Genomic DNA, 26685 nt, shown 5'->3' with positions numbered 1-26685 from the left:
AAATTAAACATATAATAGGAAAAATAATATTTATCAGTATTCGGTTCTATTTAGTAAAAACCATCTAAATGACACTTTCCTTTTGAAGTAAATAATGAAGGCTAAAGACTCTACTGCTTGCATCCCTTGCTCTATTACCTGCAGACCCTGAGCATGAGCTTATTAGTAAGCAGACGCTCATAGCTCAGTGTACTGCAGTGCGCGTGTGTGTGTAAATATTACGCCTGGCGGTATGGCCAAATATGTGTACCGCGGTATTTTTTAAACTTGTGGCGGTTCCACATTATATAACGGTATTCTCCCCCCCCCCCCCAAAATGATTAGCCCATATTGTCCCCATCGAGGTACTACTCACGTCACCCGCCAGCGCCGCCCTCCTCGTCCTCCTGTTTGTTGCGGCCGCCGGCACTGACACTCTATACTATAGCCCTATGCCCGGGCTGCAAAAGGTAAACAAAAATAAACTTTAACGCATGTTCCTGCGTTGGCCTTGCGCTCTTCCTGGGGACGTGAACGTCGGACAGCCGTCAGCCTATCACCGGCCACAGCGATGTTCCGCCTCGGACGGTGATAGGCTGAGCCCACTGTCATGTAAGAAGTCGGCTTCTTACATGACAGTGGGCTCAACCTATCACCGGCCGAGGTGGAACATCGCTGTGGCCGGTGATAGGCTGACGGCTGTCCGACTTTCCATTCCCTAGGAAGCTGCTCCGGACCGACGGGGAAGGTGAGTTTAAAGTTTATTTTGTTTACCTTTTGCAGCCCGGGCATAGGGATACAGTATAGAGCAGTGGTCTTCAACCTGCGGATCTCCAGATGTTGCAAAACTACAACTCTCAGCATGCCCGGACAGCCAACGGCTGTCCGAGCATGCTGGGAGTTGTAGTTTTGCAACATCTGGAGGTTGAAGACCACTGGCATAGATTGTCAGCGCCGGCGGCCACAACAAACAGGAGGACGAGGAGGGCAGTGCTTGCGGGTGATGTGAGTAGCACCTCGATGGGGACAGTGCAGCACTGGGCTAATAAATAATTGGGGGGGGGGGGGGGGCTGAACAGCGCTCGTGGGTCACATATGATTAATTCGATGGGGAAGCGCTGGGCTGATAATTCATTCATTCCCGAGGGGGAGGGGCCAAACCGGTATGGGTTAAAATTCATATCATGCAGCACAAATATTTTGGTATTCGGTATGTACCGGTATACCGCCCAGCCCTGGTAAATATCTATATTTATAGCCGTCACATAGCAAGTAAGATAGTAAGAAATGGCTTCTAATATGTTCAGTTACAAAAGTAGCCAGTCAAAGACATTCTAGTGTCTTATGGATATTACAGTGAGGTAAAAAGTTAGAAAATGTCAATCTTAGAAGTCTGAAGATATGTCTCCTTATGTCAATAAAAGTGGTGGAAACTTCTATTATGGAGAGCTAACCAGAAGCCGCGAAATGGATTTTCTGGGACTTGAATATTGATGGTCTATTTTTAGTCTAGGTCATAAATATCAGATTGCTGAGGTCCGACTCCTAGGACCCACCCTGATCTGCAAACTAAAGGGGCGGTGGCGCTACATGTGTCGCCAGACACAACTGCTACGAAAAGTACAGAGAGATGCCTGCTATGGAAAAGGCCTCGGCGCTCGCCAAAATGTTGCACCCTCTTAAAGAGGTTTTATCACGAAGACAAACTGTTCTAAACTGAGCCATTATGCGAAATGTTATTATTTCAAATGTTCAAGCATTTTTGAAAATGTACTATTGAAAATCTATAAATACTTACTAATCCTCACTAATACTAATGTATTATCTTTATTTTTCTCTGTTGCCCTTGGTTACCACCATCTTAGAGTATCCACGGAGACAGGCAGGCATGTTCTGTTCAACTTCATATGGCTCATTAGTCTGTACTGTGTATGTAAGCAAGGAGGATTGTGGGAAAGGGCTCTGATCGATGTGGCCACTACGTGTGGTATTTCCCCATTCACACCAAGAGCTTCTAAGAAATAGACTCCTGGACCTTCATTGTACTGTCAGACATGTTAAATAATTTCTTAGCACTGTTCATTATACTGCCATCATCCAACACCAAATTGTGCAGATTTTTATTGGTAAAATTAAAATCTATAGTCTCCCCTTCTGGTCGTCCTGTGGCAACACTTCTTTGATTCCCTGCCTGTCTTTTTACAAGTGGCCTTCTTTGGCGAATAAGTATGGTCACATGTTACCATTCCACAGGCTCTGATCACATCCGATGGCATGATGAAGACCAGTGGAGGACCAGAGAAGCTGGGGTCAAGTCCTGGGAAAAAAAGTGTGGGAACTCACCCAAAATTTCCACTTAAAGGCAAATAATAGGCAAAGAATAGGGGATAAGATGTCTCATTCCGGGGGTCCCGACGCTGGGGACCCCCACGTTCTCCCTGCTGCACCCGGCATTCATTTAGAGTGTTGGGTGCAGTGCAGGAGGCTCGTGACATCACAGTCATGGCCCCTCAATGCAAGTCTATCGGAGGGGGCGTGACGGCTCCCCAAGACTTGCATTGAGGGGGCCTTACTGTGACGTCACAAGCCTCCGCCCCGCATCACCAGTCATCTGGCACGGAGCAAAGCTCGCTCCGTGGGCCGGATGTCTGGGGTGCTGCAGCCGAGATCCCGGAGGTCCCCACGATCTGACATCTTATTCCCTATGCTTTGGATAGGGGATGAGATGTCTAGGGGCCGAGTACCCCTTTAAGGGCTGCTCCTGCAGGACTCCTGCTAATGGGAACTGCATTCCTGCTGTTGAAAAAGTGCAAGAACTCCGATCCCATGAGTTCCTGCAGAACTTGAGCCCTGCAGAGAAGCATTGCTAATGCTGATTCGGTAGCATGTGGATGAGATTTATTCCACTCCACTCCAAATCTTCCTTTTGAAACCCTAGATGAGATGTGCAGTATTTTCATTAGATGTAAACGTGCGCCTGTCTGTATAATGCATAGACATGTCACTGGCACTCTGGATAATAGATGAGCGTCCTGAACAGGGCCCCCTCTTTACATTCGGACTGATAGGGTTTTAATACAGACAACCCTTTTTTTTATTTGTCACCAGATGTAAAGCCTTTAGGGTTTTTATAATTTAACGTAAAACTGTGAACTCCACTGTTGTATAATTTTCAATGTTACTATATCTGTGCATGTTGCCCATTTATACATATGAATACCTTTTTTGAGGTCAGTTTTTTTAATTCTGCTAGGGTCTATTTAGGGCTGGGCGGTATACCGGTTCATACCGAATACCGACATTTTTGTGCTGCACGATACCTCAATACCGGTTGGCCCCTCCCCCTCGGGAATGAATGAGCCCAGCGCTGCGCTGTCCCCACATCGGGGAACTAATCACAAGTCACCTGCGAGCGCTGTTCTGCCCCCCAATTAATTATCAGCCCAGCGCTGTCCCCATCGGGGTAAATACTCATATGTCACCTGCAAGCGCTGCCCTCCTCATCCTCATGTTTGTTGCGGCCGCCGGCGCTGACACCCTATACCAGTGGTCTTCAACCTGCTGACCTCCAGATGTTGTAAAACTACAACAATCAGCATGCCCGGACAGCCGTTATCTGTCCGGGCATGCTGGGAGTTGTAGTTTTGCAACATCTGGAGGCCGGCATGTTGAAGACCACTGCTCTATATTGTGTGGTATCCCTATGCCCGGGCTGCAAAAAATAAACAAAATAAAAACTTTAACTCACCTCCCCATTGGTCCGGTACCGGCCTCATCTGCTTCCTAGTGAATGGAACGTCGGACAGTCGTCAGCCTATCACTGGCCGCAGCGATGTTCCGCCTTGGCCGCTGATAGGCTGAGCCCACTGTCATGTAAGAAGCTCTGGGCGGCTTCTTACATGACAGTGGGCTCAGCCTATCAGCGGCCGAGGCGGAGCATCGCTGCGGCTGCTGATAGGCTGACGACTGTCCGACGTTCCATTCACTAACAGCAGCCGCAGCGATCGGCCGCTGATGGGCTGAGCCCACTGTCATGTAAGCATCCGCCCAGAGCTTCTTACATGACAGTGGGCTCAGCCTATCAGCGGCCGAGGCGGAACATCGTTGCGGCTGGTGATAGGCTGACGGCTGTCCGACGTTCCCGTCCTTAGAGTAAGGCCGATGTCGGGACATTGTGAGTTTATTTTGTTTACCTTGTGTCGGCGGCGGCAACAAACAGCATGAGGAGGGCAGCGGGTGACATGTATTTACCCCAATGGGGGCAACGCTGGGCGGATAATACATTTTTTGTTGGGGGGGAGGGCAGAATAGCGCAGCACTGGGCTGATAATTAATTTGGGGGGGGGGAGGATATACCGTTATATACCGTGGAACCGCCGAAAGTTACAAGAATACCGTGAAACGCAGATTTGGTCATACCGCACAGCCCTAGGTCTATTTATACGTACAGTATCCTGTGCAGATTTGATGCACAGGATTTTAAGATTCAGATTTCAATGTAAACGAAATGACTGAACACAGCTTCAAATCCTGCACATTATACCTGCGCAGGATACTGTACATGTGAATAGACCCTTAATACGAGTAGTGGCTGGTCCATGTGAGAAGTTATGGGGGCTCCGTCAGTGTATATAAATGAATAGTTGTTGGTAATGTAAAGGTGGTGCCCTGTAGCAGTCATCTTTCATTTGTTCTTATTTTCTAGATATTTTTTTTCTGACCTATTTTAGTTTGTAAACGGACTCTTCACAGAAGGAAAGTTGTGCGCTCAGTAGGGGAGCGCAGGATGGTCATTAACCTCTAAGGTATTCACCTTTCCCAGATTCCAGGCAGGATATTACCCCCACCTGTAACAGTGGCGCAGTGTGAATTCATTGGTCACTCCGCTCGGCTGGCAGAACTCTGCTTACAAATGATTTTTAGATACGTGTTTTTTTTTTTTTTTTTTTTTTTTTTTTTTTATATGGCTAAGCTTCCTCTTTGACCTAATTATCTAAATTCCACCATGGATAACTCTGGAGTTCCACTTACTGCAGGTCATAAACATCCTACGTACCAGACGGAATGCAAGACCCCGCTCATTAATGAGCACGTGACTGATCGTACTCTCAAGGGAGAGAACTTTTTCCTATAGACTCCATAATGTACTCTCAACTTTTATGTTGCTTACAAAACAGGTCAAAGGCATCGCAGTGCTTCCTGCTGTGGGATTAAATTGGATTTCAGGCCTGTTTCACACATGTGCACTGCATGAGAATTGAGAACAGAACCTTGTGAATTGTCAGAAATGTTGTCCAATGAAAGCTTTCAGAAGGGAGGGGGTACAAACCCTAAATATAAAGGGGAAACACAATTTCAGATTCTGCAATAGATTAGGAAAAGAGAAATGGATCATACAAACATTCTGTCTTAATATTTAGAATGAGAAAGTTAATTACTAGAAGGCCAGGAGGCACTCCTGATGATCAGAAGCGGGTGGTATTTCCACATAGTATGACCACACGTAGAAGACACTGGACAGTGATAAGCACTTGAAAATAGTCCCAAATTAAACTTCAGCCACTTTCATATAGCAGTGTTTTGGTCAGTATTTTACATCAGTATTTTTAAGCCAAAACCAGGAGTGGCGGCTACACAGAGAAAAATGATTATGGAAAGATTTGCATCTCAAAGCCACCACACTACCTGAATACGTCCCCTGCAAACCATCCTGCCTGATATGCATGCCTCCTGTGGCCCCTGTTGTCTTCTCTGGCTGCTTGATATTCTCTCCCCCCCACTCTTCCCTCTGAGCAGCAAAGAGAGGTTCAGTGTCTGATTTGGCTAAGGCTGAACACGCCTCCCAGCTCGGAGAGCATGACTCATCATTGCAGGGCCACTAGTCTGTGTCTCTCAGGAGGGTAGGGGCTGCTTTCAGAGAGGGATTTGGACAGAGACCGAGTGGATGGCTGAATGATGTAATTCCCTCATTTTGTGCATGTAAGTGACAACCAAAGAGGGGAAACCACTATATATATAGCTAATGAATGATATTAAGACAAATGAGAGTGAAAGGATGGGCTATGGGTTTAGTTCCCTTGATTACCCTTTTAACTATTTTAGATTTAGAAGCTAAATCCTTTTAACATTTAGCCATGCCATTGGTTCTCATAACATTCCATAAAGTAAGCATAGTAAAAATGCCCTATGTGGATGCCCTGGTTATCTAACTAAGGCAAATGGTTGTAGAACTTGTGGGTCACAGTGTAACCACATTCATTGTCCTTCGTTATGTCACCAGCGTTGCCCTAACACTCTAACCTAAAGGTGTTCTTTACAACATAAAGTGTTTCTTATTTGTATTCAAACAATTCGCAACACTTAATATTATGAATCTTCAAGTAAATAAGTAAAATGAACGATAATGGCCGATATAAATGATCATAGCAGGGTTAAAGGGGTACTCTGACGCTAAACATCTTATCCCCTATCAAAAGGATAGGGGATAAGATGTTAGATCATGGGAATCCCACCGCTGAGGACCCCCGCAATCTCCCTGCTGCACCCGGCCTTCATTTCGCCACGCCCCCTCCCATAGACTTGCATTGAGTGGGCGGGGCGAGACTTAACGAGGGATCGGAGTCATGATGTCGCGATACTCCATCCCCGACACCGTCGGTAATCAGCCACAGAGCTATCCTCGCTCTGTGCAGCTGAAAAACTGGCGTGCTGCAGGAGAGATTGCGGGGGTCTTCAGCGGCGGGATCCCCGCGATCTAACCACTTATCCCCTATCCTTTTGATAGGGGATAATATGTTTAGCGCCGGAATACCCTTTCAATGAACAATAATGGTTAAAGGGCTTTTCTGGGCAAAATATTGAGGAGAATTCCTCATTATAAGTCATCTTTATCAGATTGGTGGGGGTCTGAAACCCAGCACCTCCGCCGATCAGCTGTTTGCCAGAGCTGTGGTGCCAGCATACATAGTGAAACAATGCAGGAAGCAGACAGCTCCGTACATTGTGTAGTGGCCATTCTGGGTAACAGCAGCTCCATTTTCACTTACCTCAATGGGTAATCCAGCATGGTCACTACACATTGAATGAAGCTGTCTCCTTCCTGCTTTATTTCACTGTGTATTCCTGTGCTACAAATGAACAGCTGCTCAGCTGGAGTGCTGGGTTTTGGATCCCAACCCCTCTGATATTGATGACCCATATTGAGGGTATATGCTCCACTTTTGAACAGAAAACCCTTTTTGAAAGGGAGAATGCATGATCAGAAATATCATAGATATCACCGAAACAGCACCTGAGTTTGTTTGCAGTACTGCAGCTCAGTTCCATTTGAAGTACTCAGAGACAAGTTGTAATACTGCACACAACCTGTGGACAGGAGTGGCACTGTTTTAGGAGAAACTTGCAATGTTTGTTCAATCCTCAAGAACCCCTTTAACAGCATTTGCTTCATGGACCCCAATGTGTAGTATATTAGTAGCCATTGATGACGCCTTTTAGACAACAGATGTTGGACCAAGCACTGTGCATATTTTTAATACAGAATGACAGTATAGACCAATATGATATTGCCCAGGACCAGCTGGAATAGTCTCTGTATGTTCTCATTGCGTCTGTTAGTGTTATGGTATACGTCTCATTTCTATGCCAACGGCACAAGAGCAAGTCATAATTCTCCTCTAATTTATATAGATCGTAATATCTATAATTCCCCCATATCTATTTATTGGAAAGAATATGCCTGTTATTCGCGTGGGTAGCTGATGGAGATCGGCTTCAATAATCTCATTACGCCGTCAGTGTTATGAAAGAGAGATGAAGTGTAAGTGGTTATTTGTCTTGATTTACGATCGCCATGTTTTTACGTGTCTATTGTGTCTGGTATTTCGCATTCTTCTATCCGATTTATTCTTTATTACTCTTTAATGGAACTCATTTATAAAAACTAGTGTGGACAGGGTAAAGAGTGGTTGCCTGTTGCCACCTGCCATAGTCCTTATCTTTTATTTGCAGACCTGCTTGGTGGCCATGGACTACGTTATATCTCTGCTGCTTCGTACTCAACACAATGCACATATTTGGAGTCTTTATTACTTTATACTGTATATTCATATATTTTTACATTTCCGTAACTGTCTGGTTCATAGGGCCCTGCTCTCCCTGAGCTGTAACCATGATCTCTTCTCCCCACATTGTGACTGGTACAGGAATATATGCGCAATCCCCAGGCTCCCTGCTATTACCATAGTGCTGACTTGCTTTTCTGCACAGCAAAGCATATTTATGCTGAATAGTCGTGTCTGATGTGCTGGTTGAATGTTGTTCCGTATCTTGGCAGTGATCTAACAAACCAGTAGAAAAGCGCCATGTGGGACGAGGTAGACAACGCAGGGTGTGTGGTTCCATGGCGACAGCCCTTACATGGGTTTCTTCTGGCCTTTGTCCTTGTGACAGCTGTTGACCTTCTGCTGTATTAAAGTCAGAAGGTCAATGACTACTTTGGTGCAGAAGGAGGTCAGTTTGGTGCGGACGGACGCTGTTCTGCAGATGACAAATGTCCAAGAGCATCCTGTGGCCTTTTTTCAAACTTCACATCCACCAGACCCTTTTTCTGGGCTTGCAGGGGTTGTGTGGTTCTGCAGTGCGGCACATTGTAGGGAAGGAGTTAAGGAAATCTTGGGCCTCTTGCCCAGCTGCCTGATGAATTAAAGGCTGTGATTAAACAGGAGGCCGCGTGCCCGGGATCCGCCTGGAATGTGCCTTGTGATAGCAGGATACTCACACACACTAACTTGTCACTGGGCACTACGGGCATGCCTTATTCCGGTTACCTGGCAACTGTTTGATTGCATCGTAACTCCTTGTGTGCCCATCACACAGACCACTATTGTCCCTTGATGACTATAAACATGCCATTTGGCTTATATGAACAGTATAGAGGATATGGCATGGGTGGCGGAATCATGAATATTTCAGTACCCTTGCAGTGACTTTGGATCTCCTGTTTTCTGAACAGGTGAAAACCAGGGTGCAGAGATTTGGTCTTTCGGGACTGTACACAAACTGTATGTAAATAACCAGCGTACTGGACATTCTCCATCATTCTGTTCAGGAAGACCGATTAGGATAACTGTATATGAATGTGAGGTGGTCATTTACATAATGGTGCTGGAAAAAAGAGGTCCGAAGGTCCGAATCTCTTCTTCCTCAGGCTTGATTGTGCCAATTACACGGCACATAACAGTACATGAAGCTTTCCCTTATGACAGATATATAGGTCACCATAAATAAATGTACCGTATATACTCGAGTATAAGCCGACCTGAATATAAGCCAAGGCCCCTAATTTCACCCCAAAACCCAGGAAAAGTTATTGACTCGACTATAAGCCTAGGGTGGAAAATACATCATTCCCCCCCTGTCATCATCCAGACCCTTTTCATTAACACCCCCGTCTCATCACCCTGTCATCATCCCCCCCCTCACAATCACCCCCCCCCCCCCTTCATCATCACCGTCTGTCAAACCCCTCAATCAGTGGTCTTCAACCTGCGGCCCTCCAGATGTTGCAAAACTACAACTCCCAGCATGCCCCGACAGCCATCGGCGGTCTGGGCATGCTGGGAGTTGTAGTTTTGAAACATCTGGAGGTCTGCAGGTTGAAGACCATTGCCGGGCCTTCCTCATCATCCAGACCCCCCCCCCCCCCCCCCTTTAGTTTTCTACTCTCCTCCCCTCGGTGGGAAGGAAGGGTGAGCTTGTCCGGGCCATCCTTGCTGCAGGGAACGTCCGGTGGGGATGGTTAGTCGTTCCGGGCTGTCCATCTTCACCGGGAGGCCCTCTTCTCAGCTTCAGGCCGGCCCCGGACTAGGGACGTTGCCTTGACGACGACGCACAGGGACGTTCATGCGCAGGGACGTCCCTGTGCGTCGTCATCAAGGCAACGTCACTAGTCCGGGGCCTCCCGGGGAAGATAGACAGCCCGGAACGACTAACCCTCCCCACCGGACAGTCCCTGCAGCATAGATGGCCCGGACCAGCTCACCCTTCCTTCCCACCGAGGGGAGGGGAGTAGAAAACAAAAGGGGGGGGGGTCTGGATGATGACGAAGGCCCGGCAGTGATCTTCAACCTGCGGACCTCCAGATGTTTCAAAACTACAACTCCCAGCATTCCCGGAGAGCCGATGGCTGTCCGGGCATGCTGGGAGTTGTAGTTTTGCAACATCTTGAGGTCCGCAGGTTGAAGACCACAGAGAAGGGATTGACAGGCGGAGAATAAGCCGAGGGGGGGCGTTTTTAGCACGAAAAATCGTGCTGAAAAACTCAGCTTATACTCGAGTATATACGGTAAATGATAATCAAACATGAATTTTATTTATTTATGAAGCATTGTGTTAGGTTAGGTTCACATCTGGGTTGGAGGTTCCTTCAAAAATGGCAGACAAACTAGTGCAGAATGCTGCACTGCGGTGTCCGGTAAAATTCTTGACACTATCCTGGACAGCTGCTAGACCCCAATAAAATCATATGGTGTTCGGTGTGCAATGCATCTGCAACATTTTTTATTGCTATGCTCCAATGACAGAGCAGAACGATGGAAAAGACAGTGCTTAGGGGCCCTTGGGACTATAACTACACACTGAACATATAGGAAGTGTCTGGGCACTATTTTAAAGGCTATGGAAAGAATAATTTTTTTATATTTGTTTACAATATATTATTGTGCAAAAAATATTTTAGCCCTATTTTTATTAAAATGTTTGCTTAGTTTCTGTACAGTTAGTGTGTAAGCTTTTGTACACTTACACGCAGCCCCATCAGTGATTCTCCCCTGCAGACATCCTTCTATGTGCTTTCTTCTCTATCTACAGCCTGTATGCCCTGCCCTTCATGGATTTTCTCCCACAGTTCCACATGGATTATGTCTCCATTGCAAGGAAAGACCAGTCCATCTGACAGACGTTTTGTTAGTGCTGGGCGGTATACCGGTTCATACCGAATACTGACGTTTTGTGCTGCACGATATGAATTTTAACCCATACCGCAATACCGGTTTGGCCCCTCGGGAATGAATGAATCAGCCCAGCGCTGCGCTGTCCCCTGGACCTGGTCGGGGAACTAATCTTATGTGACCCGCGAGCGCTGTTCTTCCCCCCCCCCTCCCCCAATATTAATTATTAGCCCAGCGCTGTCCCCATCAGGGTACTTCTCACATGTCACCCGCATGCGCTGCCCTCCTTGTCCTCTTCGTTGCGGCCACCGGCGCTGACACTCTATACCAGTGGTCTCCATCCTGCGGATCTCCAGTTGTTGCAAAACTACAACTCCCAGCATGTATACTAAAGAGAAATCCAAAAAGAAATGCATTTCCTGTGATGTCCTGACCACAGTGCTCTCTGCTGACCTCTTCTGTCCAGAGAAGCATATGTTTGCTATGGGGATTTTCTCCAGTTCCTAAAATGGAAACTTTCTGGCACCAGTTGATTTAAAAAAAAAAAGTTTTCCACGGTAGTACCCCTTTAAATCTACGACTATATTATGATATCATATCATAGGGACGGAAGCACCTTCTGACCCTGTTTTTTGCACATAACAAAGAGAACACTATCTATATGTTACATTTAGTTTTGATTCAATGCCACCAGACAACACTATTGCTTGACTATTAATGAATGACATTGTTGGACTAAAGATCAGTGGCGAGGCCTGAGACGTCACATCAGAAGCCGGTGGGCATTGTATTTGCGTCTATAGGTTAGAAAATCCAAGCTAATATGTGATCATCTTTCCCAGCATATGTTCCGTGTGCCTTTCTACAAATATCTCGGTGGGAGAACCATTCTCCAGTCCCCATTCTTTGGTCACACGTTTTATTGCTGCAGCAGAAAGTGATAAAGGATGAAAGGAGCCTCTTCTTCTAGTAAAACTTTTCATTCCTCAGATGTGGGGCTGGGCATGCTTTTGAGCAGAATCCCAGACCTATTGACACACGAAACCTCCGCAACAAAAACATAGCTGTAGATCCTGGGGCTTTCCATTAACTCATTGTGCATGTGGTTTCTTTCGTAAGACTTCATCTCCATACACTGCCATTTTCTTGGTCGTACGCTTCCACATTTTTCTTCATCTTTCTGGTAGCATTGTCACACTTGCTTCCTGAGCTTGTCAAAGCCCACATCTGTCTCTGCTTAGGCATCTCCTATTCCCTCCGAGTCCATTTTATTCTATATTGTGTGTCCTTCTCTAACATATTGCATTCTGGCATGTTTGACTTGGCAGGATGCTCTACTGGAGCGCTGCCTAGGAAACCCTACTGCCTACACCTCTCCAGGATTCCTTTAGCCACCCAAACTTTTCTAGGATTCTGGCAAAAGAAATGCGGCTCTCAGCTATTTACGAAGTTCGTGTTTTTATCTAATTTAACAGTTTTACTAAACATTGGCGTTGGTGGCCCTGGTTGAGTGTAATATTTGTTTACGAAGGGGAACTAGTTGTAAGAACAGATTTTCTTTAAGTTAATTCAGGTAGAAAAAACAGACATGGCGCACATCTACAATCTTGTATAATGATCTGATTGCTTCTCAGCATAATATCAAAAACTAACAGGTTGTTATACATTTTTGATCAAAAAGTACAAGGCCACTCGCCACGTCAAGGCCACCTATTTAGAGTGGGTCCCTAACGTCCCTAGCATAAAATGGCGTAGCACTGGGCGACGACCACCACCGCCGCGACACCAATGCCCACAGGGGGGAACGACCCACCGGCAAAGCGGCCCCAATGCCACCAAATGCCACCAAATGTATTAAACATTAGCAATACTATAATAACAACGTGAAAAGATCCGCACATCATACAACCCTTCGACAAAGATACAGGGAGAGATTTATCAAAACCTGTCCAGAGGTAAAGTTGCCCATAGCAACCAATCAGATCGCTTCTTTCCTTTTTAACAAGGCTTCTGTAAAATGAAAGAAGCGAGCTGATTGGTTGCTATGGGCAACTGGGCAAGTTTTCCTTTGCACAGGTTTTGATAAATCTCCCCCACAATGTGCACCGGCGCTTCCAGTCGTAGTCCTGTTTTATCCCCCTCCCCCTTCTCCAGTGAAGCCGGGTTCTCTTGCAGCTGGTTGATACTGACATGTATTGTGGAGCATCAAGGCCTATTGTTCTCTCTGAAAGATAAAACATGTCACGGAGGATACATTCTCAAAGATGATGATAGATTTAATGAGTCTTCATCTGAAATGCCCAGTAATGAACCCTTATAATACCCTTTTGTGCCTATAGAACCAAAGATATCTGATTGAAAAAAAATACAGTTTGGTTTCGTTCTATTCAAAAGTTTCGATCCCACGGCTAACAATTTTTTAATTTTTTATTATTGGTCCTAAAAGGGGACATGTCTTTGGCAATCGGACAAGTGACCGAATATAATCCACTGCCTAGCAAACTAAATACCGTATTTTTCGCCCTATAAGACACACTTTTTCTTCCCCAAAACTGGGGGGGGGGGGGGGGGGGGGAAGTTGGTGCATCTTATACGGCAAATACACATTAAAACCCTGTCCTATCGCAGCGGTCCCTGCGGCCATCGACGACCGGGACCTACGGCTAATACAGGACATCACTAATCGCGGTGATGCCCTGTATTAACCCTTCAGACGCGGCGATCAAAGCTGACCGCCACGTCTGAAGCGAAAGTGACACTAAACCGGCTGCTTAGTCGGGCTGTTCGAGACCGCCGCCGTGAAATCGCGGTGTCCCGAACAGCTTACAGGACACCGGGAGGGACCTTACCTGTCTCCTTGGTGTCTGCTCCATGCCGGGATCCCCTGCATGGCCGGCACTCTCCTACCGTTATCATCACGTCGTCGCGCACGCCGTTCCGTCATCCAATAGGAGCGGCGTGCGTAGCGACGTGATGGCGGCGATGGGGAGCGAGGATACCAGGCAGCAGAGATGTTCCGGGGACGCGGCGACAACAATGGAGGGCGACATCCAGGGCAGCGGTGACGGGACGGGAGCGGCGGGGACACGTGAGTATTGCCTCCTATACCAGTTGTCTTCAACTTGCGGACCTCCCAGATGTTGCAAAACTACAACTCCCAGCATGCCCGGACAGCCGTTGGCTATACTTTACATTGTATTTGGTTCCGAATCTTCTTTTTTTTTTCTAGATTTTCATCCTTTAAAATCGGGTGCATCTTATATGCCGAAGCGTCTTATATGGCGAAAAATACGGTAATACTAGTCGAGAATTAGGGATCAATCTCAATCACTTTTTTAATCCTTCCAATGAATCATTTAGTTTTTGGACTTGTTGTTTTTTTTTTATTTTTTTATTTTTTGGAACCTTTTGTACATTGATCAAAAATGATCGGGTTATTTGTCAAGAAGAACAATTCTTCTGTCTGCATCCATCTTTAGGCTTTGTTCACACATGGCATTTTTCTGTTCACACACAGTTTTTAGACATTTTAATTTTTAAAATGTTTTTTTTTTTTGGACTATTTTAAGCCATTTACATCTTAAAAGGAAGTCCATTTATCACTGCAAAATATTTTACCAAAAGGCTCCTAAATAACGTATTTTCAAGAACAAAGTTAATGTGGATCATGCAGCTACATGGAACAAGGAGTCTTTATGGTAATGTTTTTCCTCTCCCATTTCACAGACAGATTAAACCCTTGGAAAATGACAGCTGTTTCTACTGCTGAGATTTCCTCACTTATTTTTTTTTTTTCTAGTGAAACAAGGAACTGACTTTGGCAGAGGGCTGAGCAGTCAAAACACACCGTTTGTAATTTAAGATATCTCTCTGGTCCAGGCCTCTCTGCCTTGAAGGCTGGCTGGATATGGATTCCCAGAAAAGTTGGCTTGGAATAGGCCGACCATCTTACTTCTTCCCGAGCATTCGATGTCGGCAAAATCGCCAATTCTTCACCAAGTCATTGTAGTGCACTTCTCTTTTCTTATCATAGGAATTGGCATCACAGACACGTGGAGTTGCCACTTAATCACATGGGGCACATGGACAGTTATGACCCCATAGGCACATGATAAATGTATTTCAACATTCTACTTCTCACATAGGAATGTCGTGGGGGGGGGGGGAATTTAATAGTTTTTACTAGTAATCGACTGATTATGTTTGTTTTTTTTTTGTTTTTTTTTAGGGCCGATACCGATAATCTGTCACCTTTTCAGGCCGATAGCCGATAACTTATACCGATATTCCGGTATAAGCTATCGGCTATTTCAGCCCCCCCCGGCGAGGCAGAAGCCGTTGTAAATCAATAACTTAAAGCGGGCGCTTTAAATCAATGAACTGCAGCGGTTTTTGCGGTGCCAGAGACCGCTGCCCACTTCTCTCCCCCTGCCTGTCCTGAGTCTAACCACCACAGTTGCCCCATCGCCTCCCCCCCCCCCCATTCTGTGCCCACATACCACCGCCGCTGCCCCATTGCCTCCCCCCATCCTCTGGCCACATACCGCCACCACCCCCTATCCCCGGTGTTATAATAACCTGTCCGCGATCCTTCTGGCTCCGTCGGTGTCCTGCGCTGTCACTGTGCGCACTGATGGTGACGTCGCGTTGGGGACGTCACTCGGCATTACGCAGCGCACAGCACTAGCGCAGGAGCCTGAAGGATCGCGAACCCCCGGGAACAGGTAATTATAACACCGGGGATGGGGGAGGCAATGGGGCGGCGGCGGTATGTGGGCAGAGGATGGGGGGAGGCAATGGGGCAGCGGCGGCGATGGTCGTCTCTGCACGGGGGGCATTATCAGCATATTGGCAAGGTAATTGCAGATACCGATAATGTCCAAAATCGCGATTATCGGCCGATAATATCGGCCAAACCGATAATCGGCCGATCCCTAGTTTTTACCCTGTTTTGTGGTGTTGATTTGTTTCACTATTTTTCTCAGTTGCTGTTTATAGATTTTTTTTTTTTATTGCGACTTTTGCTTTATGAGCAAAGCCCTCAATTTGTTGCAAATTTACACCAGCCTAGACCTGGCTTACAAAACTGGCTGTGGACAGCATTTTTAAACAGTCACACATTTTGGCGCAACTGGTTAAAATATTGAAGAGAAGGAACCATACAAAGTGGTATACTGAAGGGTAATTTTAAAACATGTACTAGCACCATATTTATCATATGCCGTGTATCATTCCTTGTCCTCTTTTGGAGCTCATGGACAAACAATAGGGGCACACTAAAAGTGTTCTGATACCTCCAAGAAGGAGATCTTCTCATATTAATAAAAACAGCAGGGTAATGCTTAAAGGGAACCTGTCTCTAACCGCAAGCAACATGAAATACTTACAGGCTTTCCTACCGCAACAATTTATTATCCACTCCAGACGGCTGCGCCATTTCAGAGTAATCCTACTTATGTGTTTGGCCTGGGATGGGGCTCCGTGTCATCGGGCCCTTATTGTCATATCACCCACGGTTTAAATATGGGGAGAGATCTATCAGTCAGGACCAGGGATAGTCCCAATGACTTGGTTTTATATTGCCTTACCTCTGTATAGGACACAGGGAAAAACTGAGGTCTGCGGTATGGAGGACGATTCTTAGTAAAAAGCATATTAAAGGGGTTATCCATGAAACTTTTTTTTATATATCATCTGGCTCCAGAAAGTTAAACAGATTTGTTAATTACTTCTATTAAAAAATCTTAATCCTTTCAGTACTTATGAGCTTCGGAAGTTAAGGTTGTTCTTTTCTGTCTAAGTGATCTCTCATGACACGTGTCTCGGGAACCGCCCAGTTTAGAAGAGGTTTGCTACGGGGATTTGCTTCTAAACTGGGCGTTTCCCGAGACAGGTGTCATGAGAGAGCACTTAGACAGAAAAGAACAACCTTAGCTTCCGAAGCTCATAAGTACTGAAAAGATTAAGATTTTTTAATAGAAGTAATTTACAAATCTATTTAACTTTCTGGAGCCAGTTGAGATTATATATATATATATATATATATATATATATATATATATATATATATATATATATATATATATATATAATATAATATAATATAAAAATTCCTGGCTAACCCCTGTCCTAATAGGACTCATAGAAAATTAAGGATGACTGGTTGTTGTTGTTGTTGTTGTTGTTGTTGTTATTATTATATATTTTTATATAATATTTTTGCATTTCTCTCTATTTAGGTTCTAAACTGACTTAACCCTGACTGTACAGGCATGTGTAAAGCCAAGACATTGGTTCATTTATGTTTGCTGAACTACATATGAATTAAAAGGTTAATATATGACTATTATTTCATATTATAACTGTGCACCTATTTCTAGTGTTTGTAACAGTCCCTTGGAATAGTCTAGTCTTTCCCTCGGTGTATATAGGACTATGTAGATTCTGGGTCACTCCCATCCATTCTGCCGTTTTAATAAGAAGTAAAGATGCAGCAATCTTGTTATCAGCTCTGGTACTCGGGAAGTGTAAAGGTTTCCATGGCAACCTCCTTCCGCTCTGAAGATGCTCGGCAGCTGAGACTGGAGCATACTGAGGCGCAGACACCTATTTGCAATGCTGCAGTCACCTCCCATGTGAACACAACTTGCCTGGAGTACAGGAGACGTGCACGTAATTCTCCCCTCCCCCACTCATATCCCAACGCTCAAAGAGAAAAAAGGTCACCTAAACAATGTATTGTTAGTAAATGAGAAATGAATGTGTAGAAGTTTAGAGTGCTCTCTGGACTACCCCTTTAAGGTCTATTCACACATACAGTATATCGTATTTTTCGCCCTATAGGACGCACCGGCATATAAGACGCACCCAATTTTAAAGGTGCAAAATCAAGGAAAAAAAGATTCTGAACCCAACAGTGATCTTCAACCTGCGGACCTCCAGATGTTGCTAAACTACAATCCGGGCATGCTGGGAGTTGTAGTTTTGCAACATCTGGAGGTCCGCAGGTTGAAGACCACTGGTATAGGAGGTAATACTCACAGGTCACTGCTCGACACCGCTGCCCTGGATGTCGCTCCATCGCTGTCGCCGCGTCCCCTTGGTGTCCCCGACGCTCCGGACGTCTTTTTCCCCGGGATCCACGCTCTCCGTCGCCGTCATCACGTCGCTACGCACGCCGCTCCTATTGGATGACGGGACGGCATGCGCGACAACGTGATGATGATGAAGGAGAGCGCCGGCCATGCAGGGGATCCTGGCACGGAGCAGACACCGAGGAGGCAGGTAAGGTCCCTCCCAGTGTCCTGTAAGCTGTTCGGGACGCCGCGATTTCACCGCCGTGGTCCCGAACAGCCGACTGAACAGCCAGGTTAGTGTTATTTTCGCTTCAGACGCGGTGGCCAGGGACCGCAGGGACCGCTGCGATAGGTGTGTATTCGCCGTATAAGACGCACCAACTTCCCCCCCCCCCAGTTTTGGGGAAGAAAAAGTGCGTCTTATACGGCGAAAAATACGGTACCTAGCATATTTTGAAGCTGCAGATTTGAAGCTGTGTTCAGTCAATTGGTTTACATTGAATTCTGCAGCTTCCGATCCTGCGCATTGAATATGTGCAGGATACTATACATGTGAATAGAGCCTGGGACTTATTTATTGATGGCCTATTCTCAGTATAGGGTATTGCAGGATAAGTGCAGGACACTTTACTTTTGAATAGACCCCTAAGAGGTTTTCTGGGACTTATTTATTGTTGGCTTATCCTCACTATAGGTTATTAATATCTGATCAAAAAGGGTCAGACACCTGCCAACCCTGCCGATCAGCTGTTTGCCAGGGCTGTCGGGCAGGCAAATGTAGTAAAAGAGATCGATAGTAGACCGTTCTGTTAATTAAGTTGTGGCTATGCTGGGATGCTGTATCTAGAAACCCCCCTTAAAGATATTGATAATAGTCAATGGTCTAGGCATTATATTTTATTGTACAAAGTAGTTTGGCTGTGGCTCTGTACCTTTTTTAAACTTCACAATTAAAGGTGTTATCCAGGAATGGAAAAACAGAGCTGATTTCTTCCAAAAACAGCACCACACCTGTCCTTAGGTTGTATGTGGTATTACAACTTTGAAGCTTTAGAACCGTGGTCACTTATAGGCAGAGCCCAGCCCTGGTCTGGACCCAGCTGCCGGCCACCCTGGACCCAGCTCCTCTCAGCTCTGTATAGGAGCACCTATTACATGGCCATGACTACTGTAAAAATATTACCCCCTCCGTAACATGGTGTCCTATTGAGGAGCATGTGACATAGCGTAGTGTTACAATGCGCTCAAGCAAAGAGTGCAGATGCAATGGAGGACGCAGAGTGATGTGAAAGGGGTACTCCCCAGCGGTGGGACTCCGGCGATCAGGCATCTTATCCCCTATCCTTTGGATAAGGGATAAGATGTCTAAGCACCGGAGTACCCCTTTAAATGCTACTTTATAAGACAATGTGTTACAGACTGGGAGTGGAGCAGTAACATTTTACAGAGAACAGGGCTGTGCAGCATGTAAGTAAGTGCCAGGGACACCACCTACAGGGAGGGAAAGTACTACTATACACAGCAGGACTGCTACTACCTGCAAAAGAGAGGGGTTTTTGTTCCGGACCTTCAGGATCTTTTCTCTAACTTGACATCATTTAACTATCCCCCAGCTAATACTGCATAAATCAATGGTATAAGTAAATATAAGATGTTTTCTATCCGATCAGAGAAAAATTGCTCTTTCTTCATGTACCAGGCACCTTTCTTGCTTTTCTCCTCCTAAATTCACCACTCACTCTGAAAAACTGTTCAAGATGACCATAGGAGTATTATTTCTCACGGATTGATTGCTTTTTAGAATGTCCTCCATGCATCTGCTGCTTCTAAGGTGTGCTATAAAGATATAGGGGAGCAGAATCACTCCTTCTGTGTGTGCATTGTATGGGAGCCCCCTGACGAAGCAACAATGTAGTGAAATGTACGTTGGGGTAGGTTTGCGGTGGATACTTGACATTATACATGGCTGGCGTTCCATTTTATTTAGTTTTTTTGGTTTAGTCCCTCTGCTAACCATTGTCAGGTATATACTTCTCTTGTGCAGTACATACTATTGGGGAGATTTTATCAAAACCCGTGGAGAGGCAAAGTTTCCCAGTTGCCCATAGCAACCCATCAGATCGCTTCTTCCATTCTTAACAAGGCCTCTGAAAAATGAAAGCAGCGATCTGATTTTGATAAATCTTCCCCTTTGTCTTTGCATTTATGTTACAGCTACCCTTGGTTGTTACGCTGACTCTTTAGCTTCACTCCTCATTGTTTATTAGCTTCACTCCTCATTGTTTATTAGCTTCACCCCTTTTTACCTTTTGAAACTCATTTTGAGACCACATGCATTACTGTACTCCCTCTGCACTATACATTGGTGGAGATGTATTATTGGATATACCATTTTAGTAATAAAGAAAAGTAGAAAATTATGTCGTAAACCATATTTTCCCCTAATTTTGAAAATCATTCAGAAATCTGCCCCATGGTGTTAAAAAGTGGAGTCCATCTAAGAGACTACTATTTTTTTAAGACATATATTCACACCCCTCTCTGAATACTTGAGGTATGTATAGTAAAACCTACACATGTATCCACCATTGATACATCAGGATAACGCTGGTCCAGTCCCTGCTAACAAGAGCCATCACCATCACCAAGTCAATAGGCTGAGTGTAATAGCATATAACTTGTTCAGCCTCTTCCCATGGAAGTTTCTGCAAACCAATGGGCCTCCAACTGGGAGTTGTAGGTTTTCAACAGCTGGAGGCACACTGGTTGGCAAACACTGTCCTATGGTAATAGCATCAGGTCATTTAGGGTTTCGGCAGCTGGTTGGACAAGCCAAATTAATATGATCATGCAATGTACCTAAATGGTGCCGTGTCTGTGGGGTGGGGTGGGGCTAGCTCGGGCCTCATTGGGGCTTCTCTGCCACTGGGCTGTTCCCTCAATGGGCACTGGCGATTTGTGGTGGTCATTGCTCAGCACCGAGCCACTTTATGTTATGGAAGTTAGGCACCTGCTACACTCAGGTGGCCATAACGTGGCCAGTGGGCTTGCGCATCATCACATATACACGTATACTAACAACCTGTTGACATATATAGAGATGAGAGTATGTATGTGTGTGTATATGTATGTGTGTGTGTGTGTATATATATATATATATATATATATATATATATATATATATATATATATAATTTATTATTAATAATTAATAATATTAATTATTATTATTATAAAAAAAAAATTTATTTATATATATATATATATATATATATATATATATATAATATAATTATATTTATTTATTTATTTTTTTGTAGATGTGTGACCGTGTCTGTTTTTCTCCATTGATGTGGTATTGTACCTTTAAAAAAATAATAAATTAAGGTTTTCATGGTACCCCTTTAATAAAATCTAGCTTGAGTTACCGAGGAGAGAAATACATACTTGGCATGCAATAAAATTTTTATTTTCAATGCCTGTACATCCATATTTCATGGTATGGTGATCTGTCAGTGTCACCCGCTGCTGCTGCTTGCTCTGCTGGTTGGCAATTGGCCTAGCGAAAAAGATAATATATTAGCAAGCCTTAAATGGAATTTGTTATCAGAAAATGACCTATTGTTCAACATACACTCACTCCTGGTCCTGTGCCACTGACGTTATGGACTGCCCAGTAGGGGCGCCCCTCTGATGTCACCACACACTGCGCGGGGCACTGCATAGAGTCTATGCACAGTGTGGGGTGATTTCACCAGGGCACTTCTGACGGGCAGTCCAGAGCGGCACAGGAGTAAGAAGAAGGTTTTGGTTTTTTTTCTTTTTTTCTGCCATTCTCTGCTAGCCAGGACAGAAAAGCCTTTTGAATTATAAACAATTTTCAAAATCTTTGCTTGTCAGAATGGAAACCTTTTTATTGTTTACATTCAGAGGTTGAAAAAGGTCCTTCTCACACAGCTGTCCGGGCATGCCGGGAGTTGTAGTTTTGCAACAGCTGGAGGCACACTGGTTGGGGATCACTGGTATACCACCTGGACTGAACATTCACAGAAGCCTTGAACATACCCTCATCAGGATGGGTTTTCATTCACTAGCAGCAAGCGGTGATCCTAAAGTCATGCTGAATTTACCGTAATCCCTTCATGTTGATTTAAAATTTACTACTATTTCACATAGTGGTAAAATTCCACTGTATGTTCCGTTTTTTACTTTATTTTATGTTTTCTTTGCAAATTGAACATCTGATAACGCATGGTTGGAGTCCGAATTTCTCCGACCTCCGATATTCTGCCAGGCTGTATGCTGGCTCTATAAAGCGTTTATCTTTACCTTTTTCATCTCCATTTCCATGCCTTATTTTGCCTGCAGCCTACTTGCTTTAGATCATGATCACTTGCCTTCAGTCTATTTCTGCCTGTTCAGAGTGGCAGCAGATGGTGATGGGGAAGTGACCATGTGCCAGACACCGCAGCGCCCACACCCCACCTTTCTCTCTATTCTTAATCCGTTCTCTTCTTCGCTGTCATATAGCTCAGCACGAGCTGCAGCCGTATTCCGAATCCCCCCCCCCACCCCCTTCCTTCTCCCCGTGCCGCCTGTAAGGAAATGACACTGTTGGAAATAACATTTATGACATTTTGTGTGCATCGCTTTGAAATCCTGTTTGAGGAAATGGACCATATGATACAACTCTGCAGTTTTACTGACTGACAAGAAAAAAAACAAAAGCAAAGCGTTGCTTTCATGTTGAACCATCATGATCGATAAGCACTAGGGCCGCAATAAGCGATTATTTTCGTAATCGATTAGTTGGCCAATTATTTCTTTGATCAATTATTCTGAAAAAAAAATAAAAAAATACAGGATTGGGGGACCAAGAAAGAGTTAATGGAAAGACTGGAGGGAAGTAGGGACTACGCCGTGAACAGTTAATGGGGAAAAGAGAGGGGACAGTACCTAAAGGGTTAACCTTTGAGTTGGAGCCTCGTTGCGGGGGACAAGAGCAGTTTAAAGACCCTGGAGATGGCTGTCCTCCCTGCACCAGCAGGGAGAATGGGGCACGTGGCAGAACTGGGGGCTTCTTGTGACTGGAACCACTTAATTATAGGTTACCCTTGGGCAACCCAGAAAAACCCTACTTTCCCAATGACCTAACTTATTTTTAAAAGTGCAATCTTTATTGTTTTGTTTCTGCACATTCAATTTGTTTAAAAAGTTCACATTCGCCATATTGTCCTGATTGTGAAGATCAATGTTCCAAAAGACAATATAAGGGTGTCTGTCTGCAGGCACCATATATTGTCTTATACTCAACAAAAAAATGTTGAACATTGATCTTCACAATCAGGACAATATGGCGATTGTGAACTTTTTAAACAAATTGTGCAGAAATAAAACAATAAAGATTGCCCTTTTAAAAATAAGTTAGGTCATTGGGAAAGTAGGGTTTTTCTGAGTTGCCCAAGGGTAACCTATAAGTAAGTGGGTAAAGTTTCCACCCTCCATTTACCAGTCTCTACTAGTTTTTTCTTGTGACCGGAGGCGTAGAGGATATGGAGACTCAATGGTGACGCTGGCGCTGGCTTCTGGACTGCACTCCAGGCCATGGTCTCTGTGCTTGAGGTAGGCCGCAGATGTCGCTGATCAGCAGGGCCTTCAAAAAAGGCATCCAGAGGCACAGGAGGGGATAGGGAGACAAAAAGGGAACATGTAGGGGCAGACTGAGGGGCTAAGAGGTAATAGGGATATTATTGGTTGCTAGGCTGCGCTCCCTAACAACTGTCGCATTGATAATGGAAATCGCTGACAATGATTTTCATTTAAAAAAAAAAATTTGATTAGTCGTTGCAGCCATGGAAATAACCACATAACTTCAGATAGTGAACCCTTATTGCTCACTGCATTATCATTAACTATGGGGGAGACTTATCAAAACCTGTGTAGAGGAAGAGTGGTGCAGTTGCCCATAGCAACCAATCATATCCCTTCTTTCATTTCATTTTTTTAAAATTAAAGAGGTAATCTGGTTGCTATGAGCAACTGCACCACTCTACACAGGTTTTGATAAATCTCCCCCAATATGCTGCGTGTGGAGAGTGTACGGCTCATTTGGCGGTTGATGGAAATCCTGCCTTAGTGGGTTGGAATTTCTTTCTAATATTCTTAATGCTGCACATACAGTATGCCATCCAACCTTACCCACCAGCTCTTTGCATACCCTTTACTATTATGCCATAATGGTTGTTAAACTGGTTTCAAGGAAAATGACCTAGTGGCAGATTGTGTGAATGTTTCTTGTAATTGCTCGGTTATTGGATTGGACACAAGGATGGCACTGGATGTCCTCTGTTTACATTTACTTTCTATGAAAGAGTAAAGCTGTGGTGTCTTGTGTCAGAATTCGGGTATTATCCAGAAGGGATGGAAATAAAGCTTGTATAGCCAAAAATTGGAAGTCTGAGATAGTTCCCACCATTGTGGAGATCACTGAGCGGGTTTCAATGGCACAAATTTGCGAGAAGGTGTTTGCTTGGCAAAGCGGTAACGGCTCTAAATGCGAAAATGCATGGAACCGCTGGGTCTTGCATGGTCCAAATAAAAGGCTATAAGATAACACTTAAGACAGAATCATAAGACCCCTGATTCTTTAAATTCACGGTTTGAATATGCTTAGTACTTTCCACTTAGATGTAAACCTATAGAACCTGACATATAAGATGATTAAGACAGCACAATGTGAGGGAGGAGGAACAGATACCAGGAGAGCCAAAAGGAGCAACAGAAAATTGCAAGATGTGTAACTTTAAAAATTATAGAGTTGTGTCAATGTATTAGACTATGGGGTATAGACTGCAAGTTTTATACAATGGGGTATAGACTGTGCTGGAGGCTGCAAACTGGCTTCTCCAGATTTAATGGGCATCCCGGTGTATGGGCAAATCACCATGCCCCCTGCAGGGAGGTGAAGCTTGAAAAATAGGTAACAAGCTCCAGGATCAAATCACTGGCTGCCTTTGGATTTGTCAAGCCCTTGGGCAGCCCAATCCACCATATGATTTATTAATGAGATCAGATATGGGATTGGAATATAATGTGTGTGTATATATGTATACCGTATTTTTCACAGTATAAGACGCACTTTTTCTTCCCCAAAACTGGGGAGGGAAGTTGGAGCGTCTTATACGGCGAATATATATTAAAACCCTGTCCTATCCCGGCGGTCCCAGCGGCCATCAACGGCCGGGACCCGCGGCTAATAAAGGACATCACCTATCGCGGTGATGCCCTGTATTAACCCTTCAGACGTGGCGATCAAACCTGACCGCCGCGTCTAAAGTGAAAGTGACACTAACCCAGCTGCACCGGGAGGGACCTTACCTGCCTCCTCGGTGTCTGCTCCGTGCCGGGATCCCCTACATGGCCGGCGCTCTCCTTCGTCGTCGTCGCGCACGCCGCTCCGTCATCCAATAGGAGCGGCGTGCATAGCGATGTGATGGCGGCGACGCAGAGCGAGGATACCGGGCTGCAGAGACGTCCTATACCAGTGGTCTTCAACCTGCAGACCTCCAGATGTTGCAAAACTACAATTCCTGGCATGCCCGGACAGCCAACGGCTGTCCGGGCATGCTGGGAGTTGTAGTTTTGCAACATCTGGAGGTCAGCTGGTTGAAGATCACTATCCTATACTTTACATTGTATTCTATATTTTCCTCCTGGAAAAAATTGGGTGCGTCTTATATGCCGGAGCGTCCTATATGGCGAAAAATACAGTACTTTTTTTTTTTTCTTTTTGCTGTGAGTATTGTAGTCAACCAATGTCTTTGTGTAGATGGCTAACTTGGAAGATATAGGTTGCAAGCTTTTGAGACCTCTTAGGTCCCTTCATTGGGCATGTTACAAAGTAAACTTAAAACAAATATCTCATAAATACTTTGTTTAAAAAAAAAAATTTATTGTAACATGCCATATGAAGGAACCTAAATTAGCCTATAAAGACATTGTTGCTACTACACTTATCACCTATATTTCTAAGGCTAACACAATACCAACTCTCATCTTGTTTATGTAGAAGCTCCTCCAACCATTCTTCCATCTTCCAACCACACCAAGTCTCCCCATAACATACATTTGGCCTGGCCAAACATGAATGGTATTTCTGTAGAATGAGGCTAGCAGATTAGAGGCCACTTATTCCCTGGGGAAGCTATAAAATGCAGCAGGAAAAATCCAACCTGTCAGGCCCATGTTTCTCCCAAGACTCTTTAACGGGATGTTTACCAGACCCAAAAGTCATCAGGCTCCACCATCAAAGAATGTATCTAGCTGGTTTAAGACTTTTTAGTAAGGTTTCTTTTGTGCTATTACCCCACTTCAACTATATTAACCAATTGTTATCTTGCTTTACAACTCGGTGGTGTTGGTGTCACCTAGCTGGTGGCACAATGTATTTCATGCTTATTTTAGTCTGTGCTATTCTCTGGCTGCTCATGTCTGTTGTAATGCAGATATAATCTATGGTGTTAAAGGATGCAGATTTTCCTGATTCCTAGAGTATTTATAGTAAGTTCCCTGGTTGAACTTGATGGACATATGTCTTTTTTGACCGTACTAACTATGTAACTATGTTTTACCCATTAGCAGTTAGAGCCCTACATTGAGGTTAATGGGACCCGGCTCCTTTC

At 44.7% G+C, this 26685-nt stretch overlaps 1 protein-coding gene across 3 annotated transcripts in view; it reads left to right on the top strand.

The window, feature by feature from the left end:
* Positions 1-26685, top strand: part of SRGAP2 (SLIT-ROBO Rho GTPase activating protein 2) — a 136604-nt gene that overhangs the window by 10959 nt on the left and 98960 nt on the right. Inside the window, exon 1 of one of the 3 annotated variants that reach the window (XM_056558011.1) lies at positions 17510-17649. The exons of the other annotated variants lie outside the window; for them this stretch is intronic. The gene's annotated coding sequence lies outside the window, so the exon portion shown is untranslated. Of the gene's footprint in view, positions 1-17509; positions 17650-26685 lie in introns of those variants that run through there. 3 annotated transcript variants of the gene reach the window in all.

This window comes from Hyla sarda, chromosome 2 (genome assembly GCF_029499605.1).
Source record: "Hyla sarda isolate aHylSar1 chromosome 2, aHylSar1.hap1, whole genome shotgun sequence".
Taxonomy (NCBI): Eukaryota; Metazoa; Chordata; class Amphibia; order Anura; family Hylidae; genus Hyla; species Hyla sarda.
The sequence above is the reverse complement of the archived record's forward strand: the minus strand, read 5'-3'. Positions and strand labels throughout refer to the sequence as shown.